General features: G+C 42.7%; 1 pseudogene; it reads right to left on the reverse strand.

Moving 5' to 3' along the window:
* Positions 1-22,181, reverse strand: part of LOC139014377 (zinc finger protein 420-like) — a 47,213-nt pseudogene extending 25,032 nt beyond the window's left edge.
* Positions 22,182-25,322: the final 3,141 nt, after the last annotated feature.

The following is a 25,322-nucleotide window of genomic DNA, read 5'->3' on the forward strand; positions in this document are numbered from 1 at the left end:
CCAGGACACCCTTCAGGGAAAACCAGCCAGCCCCCACCCGTGCACCAGGCCTCTATTCTATATAGTAAAAGGGTAATATGCCTCTCGGCACCGGGATCAGTGTGACAGGGGGCAGCGCCCAAACCCCTTGATCACCCTGCGGCTCTGTGTGTGACAGGGGGCGGGGCCACAACCTCCCTATCCGCCCTGCTCTGTTAATGACAGGGGAAGGCACCCCAACCCCCTGATCAGCCCTGCTCTGTGCCTGATAGGGGGGAGCTCCCCAATCCCCTGATTGCCCTGCAGCTCTGTGTTTGACAAGGTGCAGCACACCAACCCCCTGATCCGCCCTGCTCTGTGTGTGACAGGGTGCGGCGCCCCAACTCCCCTATCAGCCCTACTCTGTGGGTGATAGAGGATGGCGCCCCAACCCCCCTCCACGGGCCTTGCTCTGTGTGTGACAGGGTAGAGCCATAACCTCTCCATTGGCCCTGCCCTGAGTGTGACAGGGTGCAGCGCCCCAACCCCCTGATCCACCCTGCTCTGTGTGTGACAGGGGGCAGTGCCCCAACTCCCCTATTGGCCCTACTCTGTGAGTGACAGGGCGCGGTGCCCCAACCCCCCAATCGGCCCTACCCTGAGCATGACTGAGGGTGGCATCGCAACCTCCCAATCCTCCCTGCTCTGTGCATGACAGGGGGCAGCGCCCCAACTCCCCAATCGGTTCTGCTCTGAGCCTGACCAGGGGCTGCACTTAGGGATTGGGCCTGCCCTCTGCCACCCGGGAGCAGGCCTAAGCCAGCAGGTCATTAACTCCCGAGGGGTCCCAGACTGCAAGAGGGCACAGGCTGGGCTGGGGGACCCCCCTCTCCACCCCCAGTGCACAAATTTTTGTGCACCAGGCCTCTAGTATCATTATAAAAAAGACACAAATAATTAGGTTATTAAAAACTTCAAAATGATTGAAGACACCGAAACTGGTTTGGCTCAGTGGATAGTGTCGGCCTGCAGACTCAGGGGTCCCAGGTTCAATTACAGTCAAGGGCATGTACCTTGGTTGCGGGCACATTCCCAGTGGGAGATGTGCAGGAGGCAGCTGATCGATGTTTCTCTCTCATTGATGTCTCTAACACTCTATCTCTCTCCCTTCCTATCTGCACAAAATCAATAAATTTTTTTTTTAAAATGATTGAAGACTTCAAAAAACTGAAAAATGTAAACGTTAGTTTGACCTTGTGAATTAAACTCTGTATCACAAAATCACAGACCATATATATAAGTTTTTTAATTATTTTTTTAGTGAGTGAGATAAAGGAAGGGAGAGAGAATGGAAACATCCATGAGAAACATCAACATCAATCATCGGCCTCCTGAACACCCCCTGCTGGGGAATGAGATTGAAATCTGGGCATGTGCCCTGACCAGAATCAGACTGGTGACCTTCTGGTGCATGGGTCAACTCTCAGTCACTGAACCACACTGGCCCGGCGAGACTATATTTTTTTTTTTAATATATACTTTATTGATTTTTTTTACAGAGAGGAAGGGAGAGGGATAGAGAGTTAGAAACATCGATGAGAGAGAAACATCGATCAGCTGCCTCCTGCACACCCCCCACTGGGGATGTGCCTGCAACTAAGGTACATGCCCTTGACCGAAATTGAACCTGGGACCTTTCAGTCCGCAGGCTGATGCTCTATCCACTGAGCCAAACAGGTTAGGGTGAGACTATATTTTTTAAGCACACATGGAACACATATTTAACACTGTCAACTAAAAAATTCTGGGTTTATTTAAAGAGAGAATTCAGAGCATTGGCCTGCAGACCGAAGGGTCTCCTGTTTGATTCCAGCCAAGAGAACATGCCTGGGTTTTGGCCTCAATCCCCAGTAGGGGGCATCAGGAGGCAGCTAATCAATGATTCTCTCTCATCATTGATGTTTCCGTCTCTCTCCCTCTCCCTTCCTCTCTGAAATCAGTGAGAGAGAGAGAGAGAGAGAGAGAGAGTCTTTATACAAAAGATGATTTCAGTAGGGAGACTGCTCTGACCACAAGATTTAAAAGGGTCTCGAAGACCAGACAGAAAGGGCTTTTCTTTTTATAAAGAGTGGTTTACAAGACTAGAAAGAACAGGGGGTGGGGGAGTGGATGAGCAGGTAGCCTAACCCACCCTTGTGAACACCTTTTACCCTGAGTTTGCCTGGTCTAGAAGGAGGGGTTGTTCCTAATTATACTGTTCAAGGATGAGCCACAGTTCAGGGATCTGGGGAGATGGAGAGAAGATTGATTAGGTGTGATTTAGTTCTGTCACAGCATTTTGTTGCAAATGATCAATGGGGACAACCAGTTCAGCTAATTATAAGATGAAAAATAGCCTTGGTAAGGTTTGTGCCTGGCTTTATTCCAGGTAAGCAATGGTGATGCCCACAATCCTGTCTAAGTAATAATATAAGAAAGGGCATTTCTATTTACACCAACACAAAGCCTTGGGGGAACTTAACAGCTGCTGGGTGCCAAGATGAGAGGGCTCAGGTAAATTTCAATGTTGTTACTACTGATTATGACACCAAAAAGTTAAAAAATAATAAATACCACAATATTATATTATAATATAAAAAAAACACACTCAAATCCTAGAATAAGGATAAACATGCTCAAGGATTCTGATATATATGACTTTGAATGGCATTGAAGGACCCGCATCTTCATTATGACTCGTAGGTGGGTTAAATCTGAAAAAAAGAATCAGCAATTGAGCTGTCAAAAAATGTATGTGTAGCCCTGACCGGTTTGGCTCAGTGGATAGAGCATTGGCCTGAAGACTGAAGGGTCCCAGGTTCGATTCCAGTCAAGGGCATGTACCTTGGTTGCGGGCACATACCCGGGAGAGGGTATACAAGAGGGAGCTGATCGATGTTTCTCTCTTATCGATGTTTCTAACTCTCTATTCCTCTCTCTTCCTCTCTGTAAAAAATCAATAAAATATATTCTTTAAAAAATGTATGTGTAGCCCAAAGGTGTGGTTCAGTGGTTGAGCATCAACCTATGAACCAGGAGGTCATGGTTTGATTGCTGGTCAGGGCACATGCCTGGGTTCCAGGGTTGATCCCCAGTGTGGGGTGCAAAGGAGGCACTCAATTAAGGATTCTCTCTCATCATTGATGTGTCTATCTCTCTCTCCCTCTCACTTCTCTGTGAAATCAATAAAAAATATATTTAAAATACCAGAGTCAGATTCTGTGTTACTGTTCTGTTGAACAAGGAAAATGCAGACGTTATGTTAGAAGAAAAAAAATATTTTTCCCCATGGGGTTAATGAAATAAATCAACAGACAACACATGAATTTTTATAGCTCTGATTAGACAATAAGAGATGTAATTAAAATGTCAGTCTCTGCCCGGCTCGTGTGGCTCAGCAATTAATCATGGACCTATGAACCAGCAGGTCACTGTTTGATTTCCGGTTCAGGGCAAATACCCAGGTTGTGGGCTTGAACCCCAGTGTGGGGCATGCAGGAGGCAGCCCATCAATGATTCTCTCTCATCATTGATGTTTCTATCTCTCTCTCCCTCTCCCTTCCTCTCTGAAATCAATAAAAATATATCTAACAAATCCTATCTAATAATAGAGAAACATGGTAATTAGCCGTACCTCCGCTACCCTTCCCATTGGCTAATCAGGGCGATATGAAAATTAACTGCCAATCAAGATGGTGGCCGGCAGCCAGGCAGCTTGAAGCGAACAGGAGGCTTGCTTCCTTCAGTGACGGAGGAAGCCAATGTTCCCCGCCTGCCTTGCCGGCCTCTGAGCTTGCAGTTTAAGAAACATTGTTACAAATATAGAAGCTAAACAAAACCCCAGAAACCTGCTTTCAGCCAGCCGGGCTTCAGCCAGCAGGACCGCAACATTGTTTCAATTATAGAACAAACGCAGATCCCTGCTTTCAGCCAATTGGGATCTCAGAGCTGGAGTGAGCAGGCCCGCAACAGTGTTACAATTATAAAACCCAAACAAACCAGATACCTGCTATCAGCAGCCAAGGCCTTAGAGCTGGAGCCAAGCCTCAGAGCTAAAGCTGGCCCAGAATTTTAAAAAAAAGAAAAACAGGACAGGTTGGGAGCTTCAGTCACCTGCCAGCCTGAAAATGGCCGTCAGCCCCTCATCCAGGCTGGCCAGGCACCCCAGTGGGGACCCCACCCTGAAGGGGGTGTTGCCAGCTGCAAACAGCCATCATCCCCTCATCCAGGCTGGCCAGGCACCCTGATCCAGGACACCCTTCAGGGCAAACCAGCCAGCCCCCACCCGTGCACCAGGCCTCTATCCTATATAGTAAAAGGGTAATATGCCTCCCAGCACTGGAATCAACGGAGCAGCCAGGCCTCCCAGCCCCGGGATCAGCAGAGCCGCGAGGCCTCCCGGCACCAGGATCAGCATGACAGGGGGCACCGACCAAACCCCCTGATCGCCTTGCAGCTCTGTGTGTTACAGGGGGCGGGGCCACAACCTCCCTATTCGCTCTGCTCTGTTTGTGACAGGGGAAGGCGCCCCAACCCCCTGATCGGCCCTGCTCTGTGCCGGATAGGGGGTAGCTCCCCAACCCCCTGATCGCCCTGTGGCTCTGTGTATGACAGGGTGTGGCGCCCCAACCCCCTGACCGGCCCTGCTCTGTGTGTGTCAGGGGGCGGTGCCCCAACTCCCCTATCAGACTACTCTGTGAGTGACAGGGGGGAGCTCCTCAACCCCCTGATCGGCCCTGCTCTGTGCGTGACAGGGGGGAGCTCCCCAACCCCCCTGATGGGCCCTGCTCTGTGACAGGGGGTGGCACCGCAACCTCCCTATCGACCCTGCCTTGAGTATGACAGAGGGCGGTGCCCCAACCCCCCAATCGGCCCTACCCTGAGCGTGACTAGGGGTGGCATCGCAACCTCCCGATCCGCCCTGCACTGTGCATGACACAGGGCGGTGCCCCAACTCCCCAATCGGCCCTGCTCTGAGCCTGACCAGGGGCTGCACCTAGGGATTGGGCCTGCCCTCTGCCACCCGGTAGCAGGCCTAAGCCAGCAGGTCCTTATCTCCTGAGGGGTCCCAGACTGCAAGAGGGCACAAGCCAGGCTGAGGCACCCCCCCTTCCCCCCGAGTGGACAAATTTTTGTTCACCAGGCCTCTAGTAAATAAATAAAATGTCAAATTCTTGTAACATTCAACACTTTAAATTATTGTGGCACCCTCTCTTCTACCAGCTGAGCGCTGTTGAAGACACTAAGGTCAGAAAGTTCTCTCCACCCCTCATTCTCCCTTCCTCTTCCTCATTGCATGGTTTTGTTCACTGGCTTCACCACTCTCTAGTCACCGCAGCTCGGCAGTAAACCAGATTCGGGCAGATGGTGCCCCAGCAACAACATAACCCACAGCCAAAGGTGGAATCGCATGGCCCACGAGGAATCAGGCTCCCTCCTCCCTGGTTCTGAGGTGCATCACCCAAGAAGCACAGCTGCCAAGTCACCACAGATCAGCAGTTCCTGTGTTGAGCATCTGCCCCCTGGTGGTCAGTGCATGTCATATGTACCGGACAGTCAGACAGTCACTTAGCCTTATATATACTAATATATAGATGTTACTAACATTTTTTCCATTTCAGCTGAAGTTAAATGTCCAGGCATCCTCAAAACAGTCTCTTGCCCTAGCTGGTTTGGCTCAGTGGACAAAACATCAGCCTTTGGACTGAAGGGTCTCAGGTTTGATTACAGTCAAGGGCACATGCCTGAGTTGTGGGCTCGGTCCCCATTGTAGGGTGTGCAGGAGGCAGCTAATAACTGATTCTCTCTCATCATTGATGTTTCTATCTCTCTCTTCCTCTCTGATATCAATAAAAAAAATACTTTTTTAAAAAAGTCTCAATTTCCTTTTCCTGTGACTTAGCCACACTTTTCTGTGTTTTTCATTCCTTCTAGCTTTTGTTGAGAACTGACACTTTAAATAATATAATGTGGAAATCTAGAAATCAGAGTTTCCTCTTTTGTTCACGCTTGTTGCTGCTATGTGTTGTGGATTGTATTTAGTTTAGTGCTTTTTCACAGTGATTTTGTAGACTGTCTTCATTACATTGTGTGGTCAGTGTAGTCTCTCTTCCATTAGCTTAGTAGTCATTTTGTGTTTCACAGAGATTTCACTGAGTGACTGGAGCCAAGACAGAAAGAAAAGAGGAAAAGAAAGTTGCTCTCCCAGTATTTGCAGATTGGCTCTGAGTTCTGACAGTTGAGCAAACATTCAGCCATGCCATCTGCCACACTGTCTGCACCTTCACTTTCTGTTTGTGCAGAGCAAGAGGAGACAGCTCATGTCTTTACCCAGGTACTTCTATTCCCCAGTATATGGGTGCTGTTTGTAAAGCCCTTCGTCCACACACATTTTTTCTTCTCAGCCTCACCACACGCTTTTGAGCTTTTAAAAAAACTATATTTTTATTGATTTCAGAGAGGAATGGAGAGGGAAAGAGAGAAACAGCAATGATGAGAATCATTAATCAGCTGCCTCCTGCACACTCCACACCGGGAAGTCCACAAATCAGGCATGTGCCCTGACCAGGAATTGAATTGTGACCTCCTTGTTCATAGGTGGACACCGGCTGGGAGCATGCTTTTGATCTTTCTATCATTTATCCCATTACCCCTTATCCTAGACCACTGTGGCTAGTATATTTGTTCCCTCTATTCCCACTTTGCTGAGAGCCAATTTCATTGCGTTTTCTTCTTTTTAAATAATGATTTCATTTTTATAATTTATTGATTTAAGAGAGAGAGAGAGAGAACATTGACTGGTTGTTTCACTTATTTAAGCAATTATTGGTTGATTTTTGTATGTGCCCTAACCGGGGATGGAACCCCTAACCTTGGCCCTAACCTTGGCACACCAGGACAATGCTCTAACCCAGGGGTCCTCAAACTATGGCCCGCGGGCCACATGCAAATACAAATATTATATTTGTTCCCGTTTTGTTTTTTTACTTCAAAATAAGATATGTGCAGTGTGCATAGGAATTTGTTCATAGTTTTTTTTTAAACTATCGTCCGGCCCTCCAACGGTCTGAGGGACAGTGAACTGGTCCCCTGTTTAAAAAGTTTGAGGACCCCTGCAATAATGCTTGTAATTGTTGGTCTTCAAACTTTTTCGGTTGACCTGGATGTTCTTTGTCTTTCACATCGAAATCATCACTTTTAAAGCATTAACCAGTGTTCACAACTATCTTGAGATGGAGCATGTTCACCATAAGCTTCCCAAAGTATACGATAACTTCCAGCAGCACTTTTCTTCAAAATAATGAATTCAAACTTCCCGCAAATGAAAAAATTCGACATTTTTAAGCGTAAAAAATCTCTATGATGTTAACACCTTCAGCAAATTTGACATGAAGTTTTGAAGCTTGTTGTCAATAAAACAAAATAGCATACATATCAAATCGCATATATATCAACCTATGTGTAACTCCATCTATTGAAAAAAATCCGCATTAACCGGTACACCTGGTATATATATATTAAAATGTTATCAGGATGCAGAATTCCAAATAAAGGGCTTCTAATAAGACTTTTAAGCATCTTGTTAAATTGGCATTTGTTAAGAAAAGCCCACTGGTACTGGACAGTGCCTAGCAATCACACAAAGACCACCGGTAAATCTGGAAAAAAAAAAAGTATAGAATTGACAAGGCTGGAGAAAGTACACAGCATGTCTGCAGGGGCGAACACAAGCAGGACAAGACGCAGGAAGAGAGTGGCAGTACACAGAGTGTAGGTCTGATTTAGGATCACTAAGTGGAGTGCCTTGGGGTTCTCGAGCTAGGTCCAGGTTGTACAGCTTAAACAAAATCAGCAAAGTTTGGCTAGGTCTTCAGAAATCTTATATAAGGGGCATACAAAATGAAGACCCTGCAGTGCAAAACAAACAAACAAACAAACAAACAGACTATTGTTCACAAGGACTGCTGGAGATGCCATATAAAAAACTTACATTCACTTGGAACACTGTAAGCTGGTCTCTGTGTGCACTAGGGTTTCATGGGAGTTCAGTACAAAACTCTTTAGCTACACAAAATAAATGCCAATGCTGAAACATCATCCACTTTTTCCTTAAACTTTCAAAAATACTCCTAGATATGTTTTTGTAACCATCATAATGTCCCCAGCAGGTATGATAAAAGGAAGGAAATATATAAATTATGGGTAAACTCTTTACACATTTAAGGTTTAAGGTCTCTGGGTAAAGGATTGCTAATGATGTCATTCCATTGCGTTGTTACCTGAAAGCTTGAATGAGGTGGGAAACATTAACTTTGATGGCATATTAATACCTTATTCATTACACATCACTGTTAACATATTTAAATTAAAACACTTTATTGCCCAGTTGGTATGGCTCAGGGGATGAGTGCTGACCTATGAACCAGGAGTCATAGTTTGATACCTGGTCAGGGCACATGTCCAAATTGCAGGCTTGATCCTCCAGTGTGGGCATGCAGGAGGCAGCTGATCAATGATTCTCTCTCATCATTGATGTTTCTATCTATTCTCTCCCTCTCCCTTCTTCTCTGAAGTCAATAAAAAAATATTTTTAAAAATAAATAAATAAAACGTTTTATGAATGAGAATATATAAAGTCCACACATATTCTATGGAACAAGGAAAACATATGGTAGGTTTTACATGAGACACGAATGTAAACACAATGGAATTGCCATGAGAGATTGTCAAACCCAAAGTCATCAGATTAGGGAGAAAGAAATTCATAGAATGCACAGAAGACAATTAGCATTACAAAGCATTACAAACCCACTGGTCAAAATACACATTACAAGCATTCACAGAAGCATCAAATGAATTGAGATTTAAATCACATTACTATTTGTGTTGCAAAAAATCACAAATACTGTCATAATAAAAAGGATACAGTGTAGGAAATTACATTGTTTCAAACATCCATGCCCTTGGTATTTTCATTCATACTAGAAAATCATATAACTTTCCTTACTGGATTCTCTAAAATAAGTATTCTGATTTAAAAGGCATATTTGAAAAGTGTTATTGACTTTATATTTGCATGGTTTCTATTCAGTATGAATTCACTAAAGTTCATTGAGGCTTGGTAAATAGTTAAAAGTTTTGCCACATTCTTTAAATTTGTATCATTTCAGTCCGGCATGAATTATGTGATACTGACTATGGTTCCAACACTGGGAAAAGGTGTTGCCAAATTCTCTATACTTGTAATGGTTCTCTCTGGTATGAATTACTTGATATTTAGTGAGGTTTGGGCGATGGTTAAAGGTTTTTCCGTATTCTTTATATTTGTATTGCTCCTATCCAGTATGAATTCCCCAATATTGAAGAGCAGAGGTTAAAGGCTTTGTCACACTCTTCACATTTGTAAAGCTTCTCTCAGGTATGCAGTCTCATGTTTGGTAAGATTTGAGCGGTGGGTAAAGGCTTTGCCACATTCTCTACATTTATAAGGCTTCTCCCAAGTATGAATTTTCTAATGGTCCATGAGACTTGAAGAATTGTTAAAGGCTTAGTCACATTCTCTACATTTTAAGGCTTCTCTCCAGTATGAATTCTCTGATGTTGCATAAGTTGTGAGGGCCAGATAAAGGCTTTGCCACATTCTCTACATTTATAAGGCTTCTCTCCAGAATGAATTCTCTGGTGTTGAGTAAGATTTGAGCTCCGGATAAAGGCTTTACCACATTCTCTACACTTATAAGGCTTCTCTCCAGAATGAATTCTCTGATGTCGAGTAAGGGTTGAACACCGGTTAAAGGCAAAGCCACATTCTCTACATTTATAAGGCTTCTCTCCAGAATGAATCATCTGATGTCGAGTCAGATGTGAGCTTGAGATAAAGGCTTTGCCACATTCTCCACATTTATAAGGCTTCTCTCCAGAATGAATTTTCTGATGTTGAGCAAGATTTGAGCTCTGGGTAAAAGTTTTGCCACATTCTTTACATTTATAAGGCTTCTCTCCAGAATGAATTCTCCGATGACTGGTAAGGCTCGAAGATTTGCTAAAGGCTTTGCCACATTCCCTACATTTATAAGGCTTCTCTCCAGAATGTAGTCTCTGATGACTGGTAAGGCTTGAATACCATTTATAGGCTTTGCCACATTCTCCACATTTATAAGGCTTCTCTTCGGTATCAAATGCCTGTTGTAGAATAACATGGAAATGCAATTTAGAAACATTATCACATTCTTTTTTTTTTTTTTTTACTATATTTTTATTGATTTCAGAGAGGAAGGGAGAGGGAGAGGGATAGAAATATCAATGATGAGAGAAAATCATTGATTGGCTGCCTCCTGCAAGCCCCTTACTAGGGATCAGGCTTGCAACCCAGGCATATGCCCTTGACCAGAGTCAAACCCAGGACTCTTCAGTCTGCAGGCTGAAGCTCTAACCACTGACCCAAACCAGCCAGGGCCATTATCACATTCTTTACATTTGTGAGGCTTCTCTACAATAATGATTTTCTTATGTATATAGACATTGGATAATTGACTAAAGACTCATACTCTGATTACACCTGAAAGGCTCCTCCCCAATATGAGTATTTTCGTGTTCAGTAAGATTTAATAACGGTTTGAAAGATGTGTCACATTCACTACATTTATCTGTCTTGTCTACAGCATGAATTTTCTGAGGTATAACAATAATTGAGCTTTTATCAAAGACTTTCTGAAATTTATACATTATCTATGAAAACTAAGTTCTCTAATGGTTATTAGAATTTAACCCTTTCTTAAATTCCTAGATTTACTGCACTGACTTCTCTATTCATTATATGCACTCTAGTAATCAATGAAGATAGAAAAGCCTTTAGTTCAAGTTCTAATATCATTGCATATGTAAAGTTGTGTCCAATCACCTATTCTGATACCTATAAAGCCATAATGCTTGAATATAAAACCAAACACATTTATGAAAATTATAGCATCTGGAACAAGAAAGAATATTTTTCTGTCAAGGAATAATTCAAACTTGGTTAAGGGATTTACAAATTCAGTCACAATTTCCATCTTTGTGTTTTAAATGATTGATTTTTACAAACATTTAACTTAAATCCTACATTAAATCATCCGAAGACTTATTTACACAATGGACTAGGTGACTTCTCTGATGCTCTCAATTTCATTTCAGAAAATATGTATTTTTAAAAGGTTTCCTTTGGTGTTTGCATTCAGAATCACATTGTTCTTCCAAGGTAACTCCAAGTAAAAATTTCCAAAATCTTTTATATCCTTAACCTCTTTTGGCAGCAAGGATATTGTATGGGTAATTGTTCCAGTTTGGTTATATGCATCATAACATCTTTTTTCTCTTCATATTGCCCGGACATTCCAAAACTTTGACTAAGTGTAAATTCTCAATGCCACACATTGTACACCTTACCTGTAGCATATTCCAATATGAATTTTCGATGCCTGGTTTTGGTAACAAGCCCTGGGTGACTTGAGAAGACATAACTGAAATATAACAAATGAATTATAACACACTACATGCAGATAAGTATTTTTCAAATGTAATGTACAGAATTAATACCTGTCAAATGACTTCAGTGAGGTGGCAGAAGAGGAATCACCTACATTTTTTCTCCATGAAGATGGAAACTTAATAACAATGACTGACCCAATTACCTTTCAGAGTACTTAAGAGGTCAAAGACCACAGCACACCCCAGAGGGGAAAAACAGAAATGGGTCATGTCAAAGAGGGAAGACAAGTTGCTTGTATTTGCTCCCAATACCTGGTCACCCTTTCTGGCACACTACACAATGACTGGGATACCTCCCCATCCTCAGTTTCTTCGTGCACTGTATGTCCAATTCAGAATGGTCTGGATTTTTTGCAACTACCTGTGGAACTTGCTTCTGTTTTAAATGACACAGATTGCTAAGGAAATGGCAATTTACCATGAACACATTGTGGTGGCTGCTAAGAAAGAGAGTAATTATTCAAGCACCAAAGAGACTGTTGTGCTGAAGACAGACATCAGGATTGGGAATATCATGTGCTCTAAATAAAAGCAAAATATGTTTTGAACTGGGAAGTTACATGAAACACACCCACGCAGGCTTCTGGTCAAGATGGTGGTGTAGGTAATTGCGGCACTGGCATCCTCTCACAGCCACACTAAATAAAACAACTAAACTACAGGAAAACCATTGTTCAGAATGTCCAGAAATCTAGCTGAATGAAGTTCTACAACTAAAGACATAAAGAAGAAGCCTCAGACAGACTGGTATCAGGTGCAAAGTCACAGAACGGGCTGGGACCACATAATGGATGAAAATCACAAGAAATATTTCAGCTGCAGAGGTCACACCTGAAGAGTGAAGGGTCCCAGCCCCACAGAAGGCCCACCAGCCCAGGGTTCCAATGCCAAGAAGAGATGTCCCCATTACTATGGCTGTAAAAACTAGGGAGGCTTGTGGCTGAGTGAGACGGAGAGCTGATGGAGTCTTAGGCCCGTGGTCGGCAAACTGCGGCTCACAAGCCACATGCGGCTCTTTGGTCCCTTGAGTGTGGCTCTTCCACAAAATACCACGTGCACCACAAAATACCACATGCAGGCGCACACGTACAGTGCGATTGAAATTCCGTGGCCCATGCGCAAAGTCGGTATTTTGTGGAAGAGCCACACTCAAGGGACCAAAGAGCCACATGTGGCTCGCGAGCCACAGTTTGCCGACCACTGCGGCAGTTCCCTTTAATGGGCTCATGCTCTGACTTACTCAGACTCATGCCCTCTGAGCTCCAGAACTGGGCAGCAGCTTGAAAGGCACCGGGACACACAGGGAAGAACAACAATATCTGGCCCAAGGATGAGGCCTGGAGAAGGAGCTTTTTCCCAGACATAAGTCTTGGGAGAAGTTATTCTTCCTTTTCTAAAACCCTTCACGCACAGAGCGGGGAAAAAAGGCTCCATAGCTGAGTATCAACCTGGCTCAGACTTTTCACCCACCCTGAAGATTTCCTCAGACCCTGCCCCATGAACTTGCAGGCCCGCCCAATCTGTTTCAAATGGTTTTCCATGGAAACAGCCTGAATAAGCTTATGCTTCAGTCTTTACTACAATGTCTCAAAGAATCAGCATCTGGCCTCAGTGTGTCTTGTACCTCTTGCTAAGTGGCCCCAGCCCCAAAACTATATCATGTTTAATTACTGGGGTGTACACCTAAGACACATGTAATATTGATGTCAAGTGTAAATAAAATATTTAAAAATGATAGAAACACACACACAAACACACACACACACACACACACACACACCAATCACACTTTCTAGAATACGTTTGGCAGGCCATTAAAAACCTACCATAGCTGATGGTTATTTGTGTTCTCTTGTACAAAGGAAGCTCATAAAGAAAGGGATGACGCCTGCTTCTAATGGGCTTACATAGTAACAAAAAATCACAGGGCTTATGAAAAAACAGAAAAACAGTCCAACCAGAGGCACAAAGTAAGTCTCCATGCGTTGGTCCTAACTTAACGACAATCTGTTAATTACCTGACAAAGAATTCAAAACAACCATCTTAAAGAGGATCAATCTGAACATAGAGGAAAAAACACAGAAAACTAAATTACCATCAAAACTATGCATGACAAAAAACTAAATTACCATTAAAACTATGCATGAAAAAAAAATACAAAGGCAGAAAGTGTAAGAAAGAACCAAACAAATATTGGAAGTTGAAGTACTCAGTACCTGAACTTAAATATACAATAGAAACATCAGCAACAGACTTGGTCAAGCAGAAGGAATAATAGGACAACTTGGCCACCTATCCCCAGCGCTCCTGGGATGTGGGAACCAAATTCCAGCATCTCAACCACTTCTTTCCAAACTACTTACATGAAGCAGAAAAGAGAATTGGTTTAACATAACATTCCTCACCAATGTGCAGTTTCCCAGCGTCCGCAAGAAATGCAAGAGTAGCCAGGTCATGCCACCCTCACACTACTAGGGCAGGTCTTTGGCTCTCACTGCAAATGTGATGGCAGATCAAAGGAGCACAAGGAGAACCCTTACATGATGCCAGCGAGTAAATGTTGAAGAGGCTCTGTCCCTTGAAGACAGAAACAGAAGTAAACCTGACGCTTTCCAAAATCATTTCCCATTGAAGCCAATCTTCCCAAAACATATTTTAAAGCTTGCCTTCCTCTGTGACTTTTGACCTTTCACCTGGGTTGTCTGCTACCTTCATTCCCACCTACCTGGCTGTCTGGATACTGTTTCTTTTCTCTTCAACTCCCAGGGCTCCATCATGTGCTCCAAAAAGGTGACCAGGTCTGGCTTAGACACAACAAGACCTGTTTATTAAAAAAAAAAAAAGGAACGTGAGATTTTAATGGAGATTTTCCAATATTCAATCCAGCCCTGGGTTCAAGTAAGAAGATAGGACATTGTAGAATATCAAAATATTTTAGAAAATTATTTCCCAAAATTTTATTTTCTGACAGCACCTTTATTATACCAGAGGCAACATTTAAAGTTTCCAGATCCTGAATTCCACTTCCATATACATCAGGAAGCCTTTCTGTTCTGCACCAGCAAAACCCCAATTGCTTTCCTTGGGAACACAGATCTGAAACTCTCATACAAAGCAGAAGCTCACCACTGACACTGTACTAATGAAGAAAACAAAACCCTGCAGGTGGAGGAGAAATTCTGGAAGGAAGTGGTCCTCACCCAGGAATACCAGGTTTCTGTAGTTCTGCAACATCACATCCACGTACAGTTTCCGCTGAGCTGGGTCCAGGCACACCCACTCCTCCCGAGAGAATTCTATGGCCACATCACTGAAGGTCAACTGACCCTGAAATTGAAAGATACAAAGCAAAACAAAATTAAAACATTACTCAAGTAAACATGGACAGAGGTCACAATGTGACCGAATAAGAACACAGAGTGAACAGAACTGGTTTTGACCCAAGAGTACCCTGAATTATCCAGTAAGATCATTTTGACCTTCTCCAGTGTATTTTGAGAAAGGAGGATGACATATCATTTACAAAACCACTGTAGAGGCTTTACTTTTCTGGAAGAGAAATTTTAAACATAAAGGCATCAACACAGGCATATCCATTTTTGAGTGCTATATTTGAATCATAGAGGATCAAGTGTATATAGTTCTTAGGTAGAGAACTCATTCTGAGTGAGCACACCAAAGTACTTCTAAAACATCAAAGTGCAAAACAAGGAACTGGAGATCCACAAAGTTCAGACCCTGATTCAGGAGTGCTAGGGTGGGTCCGGAGTTTCCAACTCACTTAAAACTATGGACACCAATGAGGCTGCTGCCTGTGCCACACCTTTAGACAGCACAGAGAAAGAAAACACAGGAAAGAAATTCGTATGCAGGACTTTGAGTGAAGTATTTTACTGAATTTACAGAGCTCATACATTAGTAAGCCTAGCAATCACAATCCTTCTTTAATGATAACTATGTACTAGATATTATTCTAACATATATATATATATATATATATATATTAATAAATCTCATGACAAATCAGAGAACAATGAAAATATTCTTCTTTTTGTAACAGAATATTTTGTAAACCATCCAGCAAATGGTGGAGCTTGGATGAAAACAATATACAAATGCAACCATCATAACGTTCAGTGTTGTAACTAGAGAACAGAAACAAGAAGGTAAGAAAGAGCTCAAATAATGTTAACATTTTCTGCAAAAAGACAAGACATAATAATGGAAATGATATACATATTAAATGTGACACAAATGATACATTTTCATGTCAAGAAAATTAGCCTGAAATAAAATCAAGATTAATTCCAATTGTGGTAATCTCACAAATCTCTTCATGGATGAGTCTTTGCATTTTATAAACAAAAAAGAGAGGTAAACACACAATGATGTAAAATAAGGTAGAGCTATTCTTTCATATTCTTTAATTACTATTTTTGTTTTAATCTTCACCTGAGGATAATTTTCCATTGACTTTAGAGAGAGTGGAAGGGAGGGAGAGAGGGAGAGAAGGAAAGAGAGAGAGAGAGAGAGAGAGAGAGAGAGAGAAACATTGATTGTTTACTTCTGGCACACACCCTTACATGGGTTGGGAATCAAACCTGGATCATACCTGTGCATGGCAGGACACTCCAACCCACTGGTGTACACTGGCCAGGGCAAGTTTTATTTCTTGGATAATTTTTATCTCTTGTGCTGATTTGTATTTTATAAATTTAATACTCTTGAACATCCATTTGATCCTTATAAACTTTTATAAAAATACAATGTAGCATTAAAGAAGAGTGTGTTTGTGATGTTTGTTGAATACAATAAACATTTACAGGTTTGAGGCCTCACTGATAAAAGCCTCTATTTGCAAAGGTAGTATTGCCAGTGAACAATAACAACAAAAAAGCCTTTATTTCTCAAAGCAACCTACAAATAAAGAGAAACTGAAAAGAGAAAAAGGTTCCAGATGAAATGTGATTGCTTATGTGTAACTCTCAAAAATTTTTCCAGCCCGGCTGGTATGGCTCAGAGGTTGAGTGCTGATCTATACATCAGGAAGTCACAGTTCATTTCCAGGTCAAGTCATATGCTTGAGTTGTGGGCTTGATCCCCAGTGTGGGATGTGCAGGAGGCAGTCAATTGGTGATTCTCTCTCATCATTGATGTTTCTATCTCTCCCTCCCTCTCCCTTCCTCTCCAAAATCAATAAAAATATATTAAAAATAATTTGTCCAAGACCCTTATTAAAGATAAAGAAAAAATATTAAATCTATAGTTCAGGAACCTGGCAGAGAACACCTGCACTGAATGAAAATAAAGTTCAAAGGAAGCGACATCAGGTGACTGAAGCACATAGGAGAACAGATTATCAATAACTTTAGTGTCCACATGTACCTCCCACATTCTGTAAATCTAACAGTGCATTTAAAGAGTAAGGCTTTCAAGAAAATGGCAGCCAATTAGGCAAACCTGTGGTGCATCTCGTCCCAGGGCAAGACTGGAAATACAACTAAAATGGAGAATATTGAGGTTAAAAATGGCAGCAGAGTGAGTGGATGCTGCATGGACATGCTCCCAGGAACAAACTGGAATTACAACTGAAACACAAAAAAACCCTGAATAGTTAACAGAAGACTAGCTGGAGAGAAACCTGATCCCCAAGGATGGAAAGTGGAGACCGCATAGATAGGTAGGAGGGGCTGAGGTGTGAAGGGGCTGACCAGGCACCCACTGAAAGCAGCCAAAGTCCCGGAGAGATATCTCAGCTATGGGGGGGGTTGCCACTGAGGACTCTGGGAACTAACCCCCAAGCTGGGCCCCCCAGAAGAGAGCACCAAAACTGAGAAGGGTACCTACCCAAATAACATCTGGCTGTGAAAAGCAGGAGGGTTGCTGTCTGCCAGGGAGAGATGGCTGGAAAATCAGGCACCCTCTTAAAGGGCCAACACTCAAATTCCCTGTGCAGGCAGAGGGAGGGCAGAGTGGACTGGAGCTGTGTGAGCAGAAGCCAGGGTTGGGGACTTGGAGGTTAGAGCTCAGAATGCAGACAGGAAACCTCTGGTTTCCTGTGTGGAGTTATTCCCTCATTCAGCGAAGGACATTTTTCCCACACAGAATTGGCCTTACCTGGGGGGAAGACAGTTGACCCACCCTATTGGAAAACACTTTGTCCTGAGGTCACTTAAGAGATTAAAAATAACAAAGAACCTCCAGGCAGAAGCAACTGCCCCACCCTGCTGAAAAAAATCTCTCACCACACCTGAGGACAAGACAAGAGGAATCCTATCATTCTACAGGCAGAGGCATTCTCTGGAGGCTTTGAGTCTTTGCCTGACCTAATTAGTCAGAAACAGTGTTTGATACTATCCTGCACGAGAGACTGAGAGACATAGAGGATCTACCTAATACATAGTCACAAATCCAAACAGGCAGCCAAAATGAGGAGACAAAGAAACAACCCCCAAATGAAAGAACAAAAGAATTCTCCAGCAGAAGAGATAAATGAAGCAGAGGTAATAAATTTATCTGAAACAAAGGTAAGAGTAATGATGGTAAAGATGCTTAACAGTATGAGAAAAGATATGGTAACTATGAAAACAGAAATAAAGAATGATATAGCACAAGTAAACACAATGGAATACAGAGCAGATTAGGGGAAGCTGAAGATCAAATCAGTGAATTAGAAGACAGGGTATAAAAAAAATTTACTCAATCAGAGAACTGAAAAGAAAAAACAATTAAAAAACAGGAGGACAGCTTAAGGGAGCTGTGGGACAACAAGAAACACAACAATATTAGAATAGCAGGTGTGCCAGGAAGGGCAGAAAAGGAGAAAAGGATAGAGAATGTGTTTGAAGAAATAATGGCAGAAAACTTCCCTAGCCTGGTAATGGAAAAAGTCACACAAGTTCAGGAGGCACAGAAAATCCCAAGCAAGAAGAACCCAAACAGGTCCACACCCAGACACATCATAATTAAAATGCCAAAAATTAAAGACAAAGAGAGACTCTTAAAGGCAGCAAGAGAAAAGCGAACTGTTACCTACAAAGGAGCTCCCATAAGGCTGACACTTGATTTCTCATTAGAAACTCTACAGGCCAGAAGGAAATGGCATGAAGTATTCAAGGTAATAGAAAGCAGGGCTCTGAGACTAAGATTACTATATCCAGCAAGGCGATCATTCAAAATAGATGGTCAAATAAAGAGCTTCCCGGACAAAAAAAAAGCTAACAGAGTACATCACCACCAAATCGGCATTACAAGAAATGCTAAAGGGACTGCTGTAATGAAAAGAAATGGAGAAACCTAGGCATGCAGAATTAAAATGGCAATAAATAAGTATCTATCAATAAGAACTCTAAATGTAAATGGATTGAGTGCTACTACAAAAAGGCATAGGGTAGCTGAATGGATACAAAAACATGACCCAACTATATGCTGTCTACAAGAGACCCACCTCAGAACAAAATACATACACAGGATGAGAGTGAAGGAATGGAAAAAAATTTTCCATGCAAATGGAAAAGAAAAAAAAAAGCTGGAGTAGCAATACTCACATACAAAAAAACAGACTTTAAAATGAAGGCCATCACAAGAGACCACAAAGGTCACTATAAAAAGAAAGAACTCTTACCATTTACAGCAAATGGATGGACCTGGAGAGTATTATGAGCAAAATAAGCCAGTCAGAGAAAGATAGTATCACATGATCTCACTCATATATGGAATCTAATGAACAAAATAAACTGATAAACAAAAAAGATCCAAAGACATAGAAGCATGGAACAGACTAACAAATTTCAGAAGGAAGGTAGGGCCAGGGAGGTGGGTGAGGAGTGATTAACTGGGGAACTTATATGCATATATGGACACAGAAAATAGTGGTGAAGGCCTGGGAGGGGCGGGTTCAGGGTGGAGGGGGTCAATGGGTAAAACAAACAAACAAACAAACAAAGGAGACATCTGTAATACTTTCAACAATAAAGGGGAAAAATGAATTCTTAAAAAAAAAAAAAAAAGTAAGGCTTTCTTATTAATGTAGTGAGCAAGTTTCTTCTAACGATTTTTCCTTTTCAGAACTTTCTGGGGCTACTAAGGCAATCCTGATTAAATATGCATTTTCTCAATCCAGTCCTCAAGATCACATATTGCAGCCACATAAATTTAAAACCTACATTTCCCTTCTACACAACCTATCTCAATAGAAACCTTGGATAGCAATGCCTTCCCATGTTGGTCTGTCACAAAGAAAATGTTTTCATAAGTTGACCGTGCAGGGGTTCAAAACAAGGCACCTTAAGATGTGCTTCAATGTTTAAGGATTATGTTGAACTAAAGGCACCAAGACCCTGTGGACTCAAGAGAAACTTCTGCTCTCCCTTTAAATAGCCAGAAGAATTTTAATTAGGAGCCTGACCCATTATAGAGGTTAAAACCAAAAATGACTTTTTACCTATCTAGACGGTCGGCAAACTAATACTTCTGAACATGTGATCTCCGGTCAAAGATCTTCTGATGTCCCAAGGTGCATTAACTGATTCCAGGCTCAGAATGTCTCATATACCAAATTTCCCTTGCAGTCTCGGAACCTCTCTTGCATGTGGGGTCTCTGACTCTGTCATGTGTGTGGAGCTCCCATACATGTCACATGTAACTGATAAGACCAGCTAAAAGAACATTTATGGTAGAAGAAAGTATCTTCCTCCCCAACAATGGTCATTAATTTATGGTGAGAGTTCTTCATTCCCTATAGGGAACCTGGATGGAAACAATAAAGAGAAGGTTGTGGGACATAAGAAAAAAGTATCCCTGAGACATATAGGGAAGTCATCACACCTCAGCTCCCTACTCAAAAATGCAGAGGTAGCTGACTTTATCTCCTTTCCAAATACCTGCTTCCCTGCAGATGTTGAAACTACTGATGCCCATGAGCAGTTGATCCGGGTTTGACTGCTCCATGAACTTCCTGGGGTGGCTCTAGTGAACTACACTGCCATAGTTCCCCCATAATGCAGGCGCTAACAACCTGGAAACCCAGTTGGTAAAGGAAGTCAACCCACCCTGAAATGGAAAATTCCACAAGCAGGCCATCTTGAAAAAGCCCACTTTGTCCCAAGCTTATTAAAGCCAACAAGCAACCCTATGCGGTTTGGCTCAGTAGATAGAGCGTTGGTCTGGGAACTGAAGGTCCCGGGTTCAATTCCAGTCAAGAGCACAAGCCCAGGTTGTGGGCTCATTCCCCAGTAGGGGGTGTGCAGGAGGCAGCAGATAAATGATTCTCTCTCATCACTGATGTTTCTATCTCTCTCTTCCTCTCCCTTCTTCTCTGAAATCAATAAAAAATAAAAAAACCAAGCAGCACAAGTCCCTGAATTGGTTTAGAGAACATTCCTTTCTTCTGTGTTTTCTCCCTTATCCTCAAACATAAGTTTAATAAAATTTGCCCAGAAATCTCTCTGCTTGATACTTTTTTTAAAAAATATATTTTATTGATATTTTACAGAGAGGAAAGGAGAGGTATAGAGAGTTAGAAACATTGATGGGAGAGAAACATCAATCAGCTGCTTTCTGCACACCTCCCACTAGGGATGTGCCCGCAACCAAGGTACATGCCCTTGACCGGAATCGAACCTGGGACCTTTCAGTCCGCAGGCCGACGCTCTATCCACTGAGCCAAACCAGCTAGGGCATGCTTGATACTCTTGATTTCTGTATTCAGAAACCCCAAAACACCAAATGCCAGTAACATTTCAAAGAGGGAACTTGGACAATTATAAGAAGAAAAAAAAGTTAAGTAGTTGAAAACTAACTTGCTTTGCAAGATCATCAGAAATAGAGAGTAAAGATTTGCAGTTTCTAAATCCACCAACTTTAGAAAGAAATGCAAACACAGAACTGACCCAAGACAGGGCATTTACCTGAGGAGCAGCCATGTTGTCCTCTTCCTCCTCCTGCTCCGGGTTGTTTTCACGGGGGAACGTATGTTGAGGAATCACACCTGTCTCTTGAGAATATGTCTTGCTTCCACAGTCATGGGCAGAAGGACCTTAAAATGTTGAAAAATGTCACACTCCGTCGTCCTTTGTCACAGGAGAGATTCAGAAACAATGAGATCCTACATGAAGCTTAAACTGTGAGTTTTTTCTCTCCTGTTTACCCATGATATCCCCTGCCACAGACATGCACAAATTTCAACCCAGCAATGAGAATATGGGCTGTTCTCCTGCCCCCTCCATATCCAACAGAGCACCCTGGACCAAACCTGGTTCTGAACTCTCACAAAAGTCTTGGGGCAAAGAGCCCTTCTGCTAAACACTGGCCTCACTTTTGAATCACCTGGAGCACACTAAAACAATGATGTTCCTCCCAGACCAGTTGTCCAACTCTGTGGGGGAGGGCACAGTAATGTTATTTCTTATCATCAAATGATCTAATGGGAGGAGACCATTTAGCTAAGCACTTCTTCTACAGTTTTAATGTATAGGCAGAACCCTTGGGAACCAAGGCCCCTTCTAAAAAGCTAAGATGCTGTAATCAGCAGTGAGGCCCATGAAATGGCATCTTTAACTAGTTCCTGCCAGAGGTAACATTGCTCCCCAAGATCTGTTTCCAGTAGCAGTGGGCTAGGGAGATACTAGACACAACACGCCCGAGACCTGTGTAAGAAGTTGGGCTAGGAACTTCTAGAAGGGCAGGACCCCAGGGTGGATTCCTAGTGCTGGAGTTGTTCTGGAATGGGCATGACCAGGTTCTGGGATATTTCTGCAGGTGCAACAGGGAGGGGGAAACCACATGGAGGCAACAGGGTTGTGTGAGGTGCCTGCCTCAGAACCTTCACAAACTAACCTGAGTCCCCAGGAATTCGCCCTGTCCCCTACAATGGACCAAGTGGAACAACAGGAAAATCTTCTGCCTGACCCACTGCCCACAGGTGAGTGGAGCCTCAATCTCCAAAGGACAAGGAGAAGAAAGGCGTTTACATTACAGCTTTGTTTGAAAATGAACCAAAGGAGCATAACCTAGAAATCTGTCAAGATATAACAGTATTCACAACCCACTCATTTTCACTTTCTCCAAATGACCCCCAAATACATACTGTTGTTCTTGTTACTATTTTCATATGGTAAGAACACTTCAAACGGGCTCTACCCTTTCTATAAAATTTTAAGTGCACAATATAATAGTGTTCATGACAGGCATAATGTTGTACCAAGGATCTCTGGAACTTATTCATCTTCGAAAAATCAAAATGTGTAACCCTAAATAGCAACTCCCATTTCCAGTCTCCCTAGCCTCTGGCAACACTAATCTTTCCTCAAAAGTTTGTTCCTGTGGGTTTGACTATCTTGTGGGAATTCTAAACCTGGATTTATACAGGGTTAACACATTAAAAGTACTTACTATGACACATAAGTTTAAAAATCTATAAACTTAATAGTCATATGATTAAACTTAAAGGAAGGAAATAGGATTAAATTAATAAGAGAAAAAGCCCCCAAATCTGATGCAATCTAACAAACACAATTGTTATGAAAGAAATAGAAAAGAAATTCCTAAAATACAACAGATTTCACTATAATAAATCCTCAGAGCAGCCCTGAATATTCATGGGGACGTTTATGCTTTTAACTGCGGGTAAGCAGGTAAATAGGTCCAAGTCATTATTTCTCATTAACACTCCCAGGCAAATCCAGACAGGAGGCCTAGCAAGATGACTGAAAACCGGGGACCAAATGAGTCCTGGGAGCTTTCCAGAGACATGGGATCTGTGACCAAGGGCTCCTGCATGGTAGCAGGGAAGGTTTGGTGTTTACAAAACATTCAAGGCAGGAACAAACTAGCCCTGAAGATCCACCCCTCCATGGCAGGCACTCACAGGAAGACCCTGTTCTGCTTCCTAACTCAGTACAACTCTCTCTTGGCTCTACAACGCAATGTTAATTCATCAACCTACTGAAAAGAGAGATTCTCCTTCCTTCTGTGGATTGGTCATCTGTTAAGGAAGGATACACTTGTCCCACTCCTAAAGAGTCCTAGTGTGAAAGGGCTGGATTAGGAGTAGGGTAGCAGGTTGGCATGGAGGGTCATAAGACCCAGAGTGACTAAGGGTGGAAAAGAATTCCCTGGTTCTTTGAGGGGATTCTGCCAAAGGTGCCTTATTCACCGTTTTTAGAAAAGGAAAAAAATGAATGATTTTTTTCCTTTAGAAAAAAAATGAATGAGCCAGTTTATATCACCAGTGTTCTGGGGAAGAAAAAACTAGTACCTTTTCCCTCTATGCATATCTCTATGTCCAGATTTTTTTTCCAAAAATATGTTTTAATGATCTTTTAGAGAGAGAATGAGAGGGAGAGAAACATCGGATGTGTGAGAAAAACATCCATGCATAGCCTCCAGCCAACAAACATGAAACTTGCATGTGTTCCCTGACCAGGAATCAAACTGGCAACCTTTCAGTGCACAGGCCAAAGCTGAAACAATGTTCAAGCAACTGAGCCATGCCAGCCAGGGCCAGATTTCTGCTTTTCATGAGGACATATTTGAGGAGGGCCCACTATTATTTTAAACTGATTATCTCTTTAAGGATCCTATCTTTTAAAAGGATACTATTCCAAGGTACTGATTAAAGCTTCAAGCCCTGGCTGGTTTGGCTCAGTGAATAGAGCGTCGGCCTGTAGGCCTGAAGCTTCCCGGGCTCGATTCCTGTCAAGGGCACATGCCCAGGTTTCGGGCTCAATCCCCAGTAGGGGGTGTGCAGGAGGCAGCTGATCAGTGATTCTCAATCATTGATGTTTCTATTTCTCTCTCCCTCTCCCTTCCTCTCTGAAATCAATAAAAACATATTTTAAAAAAACAAACTTCAGTACCCCTACCTGGCTAAGCTCTCAGTGCTGTTTCTGCCTCTGCTGTGTCATCCCTTCCTCCCTTTCCATTCCTTCACTGGTCTCACCCAACTCGTTTTCTCCTGACTCCATCTGGATAGGGAGACTTATAATCTGATAGAGCACCTGAGTTAACCTGAAAAGTAATCATATTATTTTAAATCTTAGAGAACACATATAATTATGTGAATAGGGGGTTAAGTTTTTCTTAAACTCCTTTGCAAGTGATTAAGGAGGTGACTCAGCTGTGAATCCAGCAGGCAGAACCAATAAGCAGGGCCAGAATGACCCACCAGGAGTCGAAGCATCGTCTCATCAACATCATCTCACCCTCTGATGACGATAGCTGATGTCTGCGGACCTCCAGGGCTACCCGTAGCTGCATCCCTTCCCAGCCTCCCCCTCGCCCCTTCCCCTTTGTAATCCTATCCCCTGCACCGTGCTGGAAGACAGGATTTGAATGCTTGTACTAGTAAGCGCCGTCTTCTTGGTTGGCTGGCCTTCTCAATAAACGCCTAACAGGATTCAACCCTGCCTTCCATACTGGCAGCCCGCGCCCAACCAGGGGTTTCCCTGTAACAATCTGAAGTGACTTCCCCTGTGTGGCCCCCACTTCTGCTAACGAGGACTCCTCTCCCTTTCTGCGCCCCTTCAAGTGTTTGGACTTCTCCCATTCCTCCTTGGGTCTCTAATTTCTTTCTCCATTTGCTACTTTCCCGAGTTCCTCTATCACACTTCCCACTGCTTTTACAAGGCCCTCCTGCATCCTCAACTTCGCCATCTCTCTACAGACCCCTCACTGACCGTTCTGCCCTCTCACTACTCGATTTCTTTCTCATTATCTCTTTCTCATAATCCTCTTCTCCCTGAATTGGGCCTCTTCCTGCCCTCCCCTGGGAAGGCACTGCTTCCTAGTAATAGGGCAG

This window comes from Myotis yumanensis, unplaced genomic scaffold (genome assembly GCF_028538775.1).
Source record: "Myotis yumanensis isolate MYYU_CA2020_CCGP unplaced genomic scaffold, mMyoYum1.0.hap1 SCAF_7, whole genome shotgun sequence".
Classification (NCBI taxonomy): Eukaryota; Metazoa; Chordata; class Mammalia; order Chiroptera; family Vespertilionidae; genus Myotis; species Myotis yumanensis.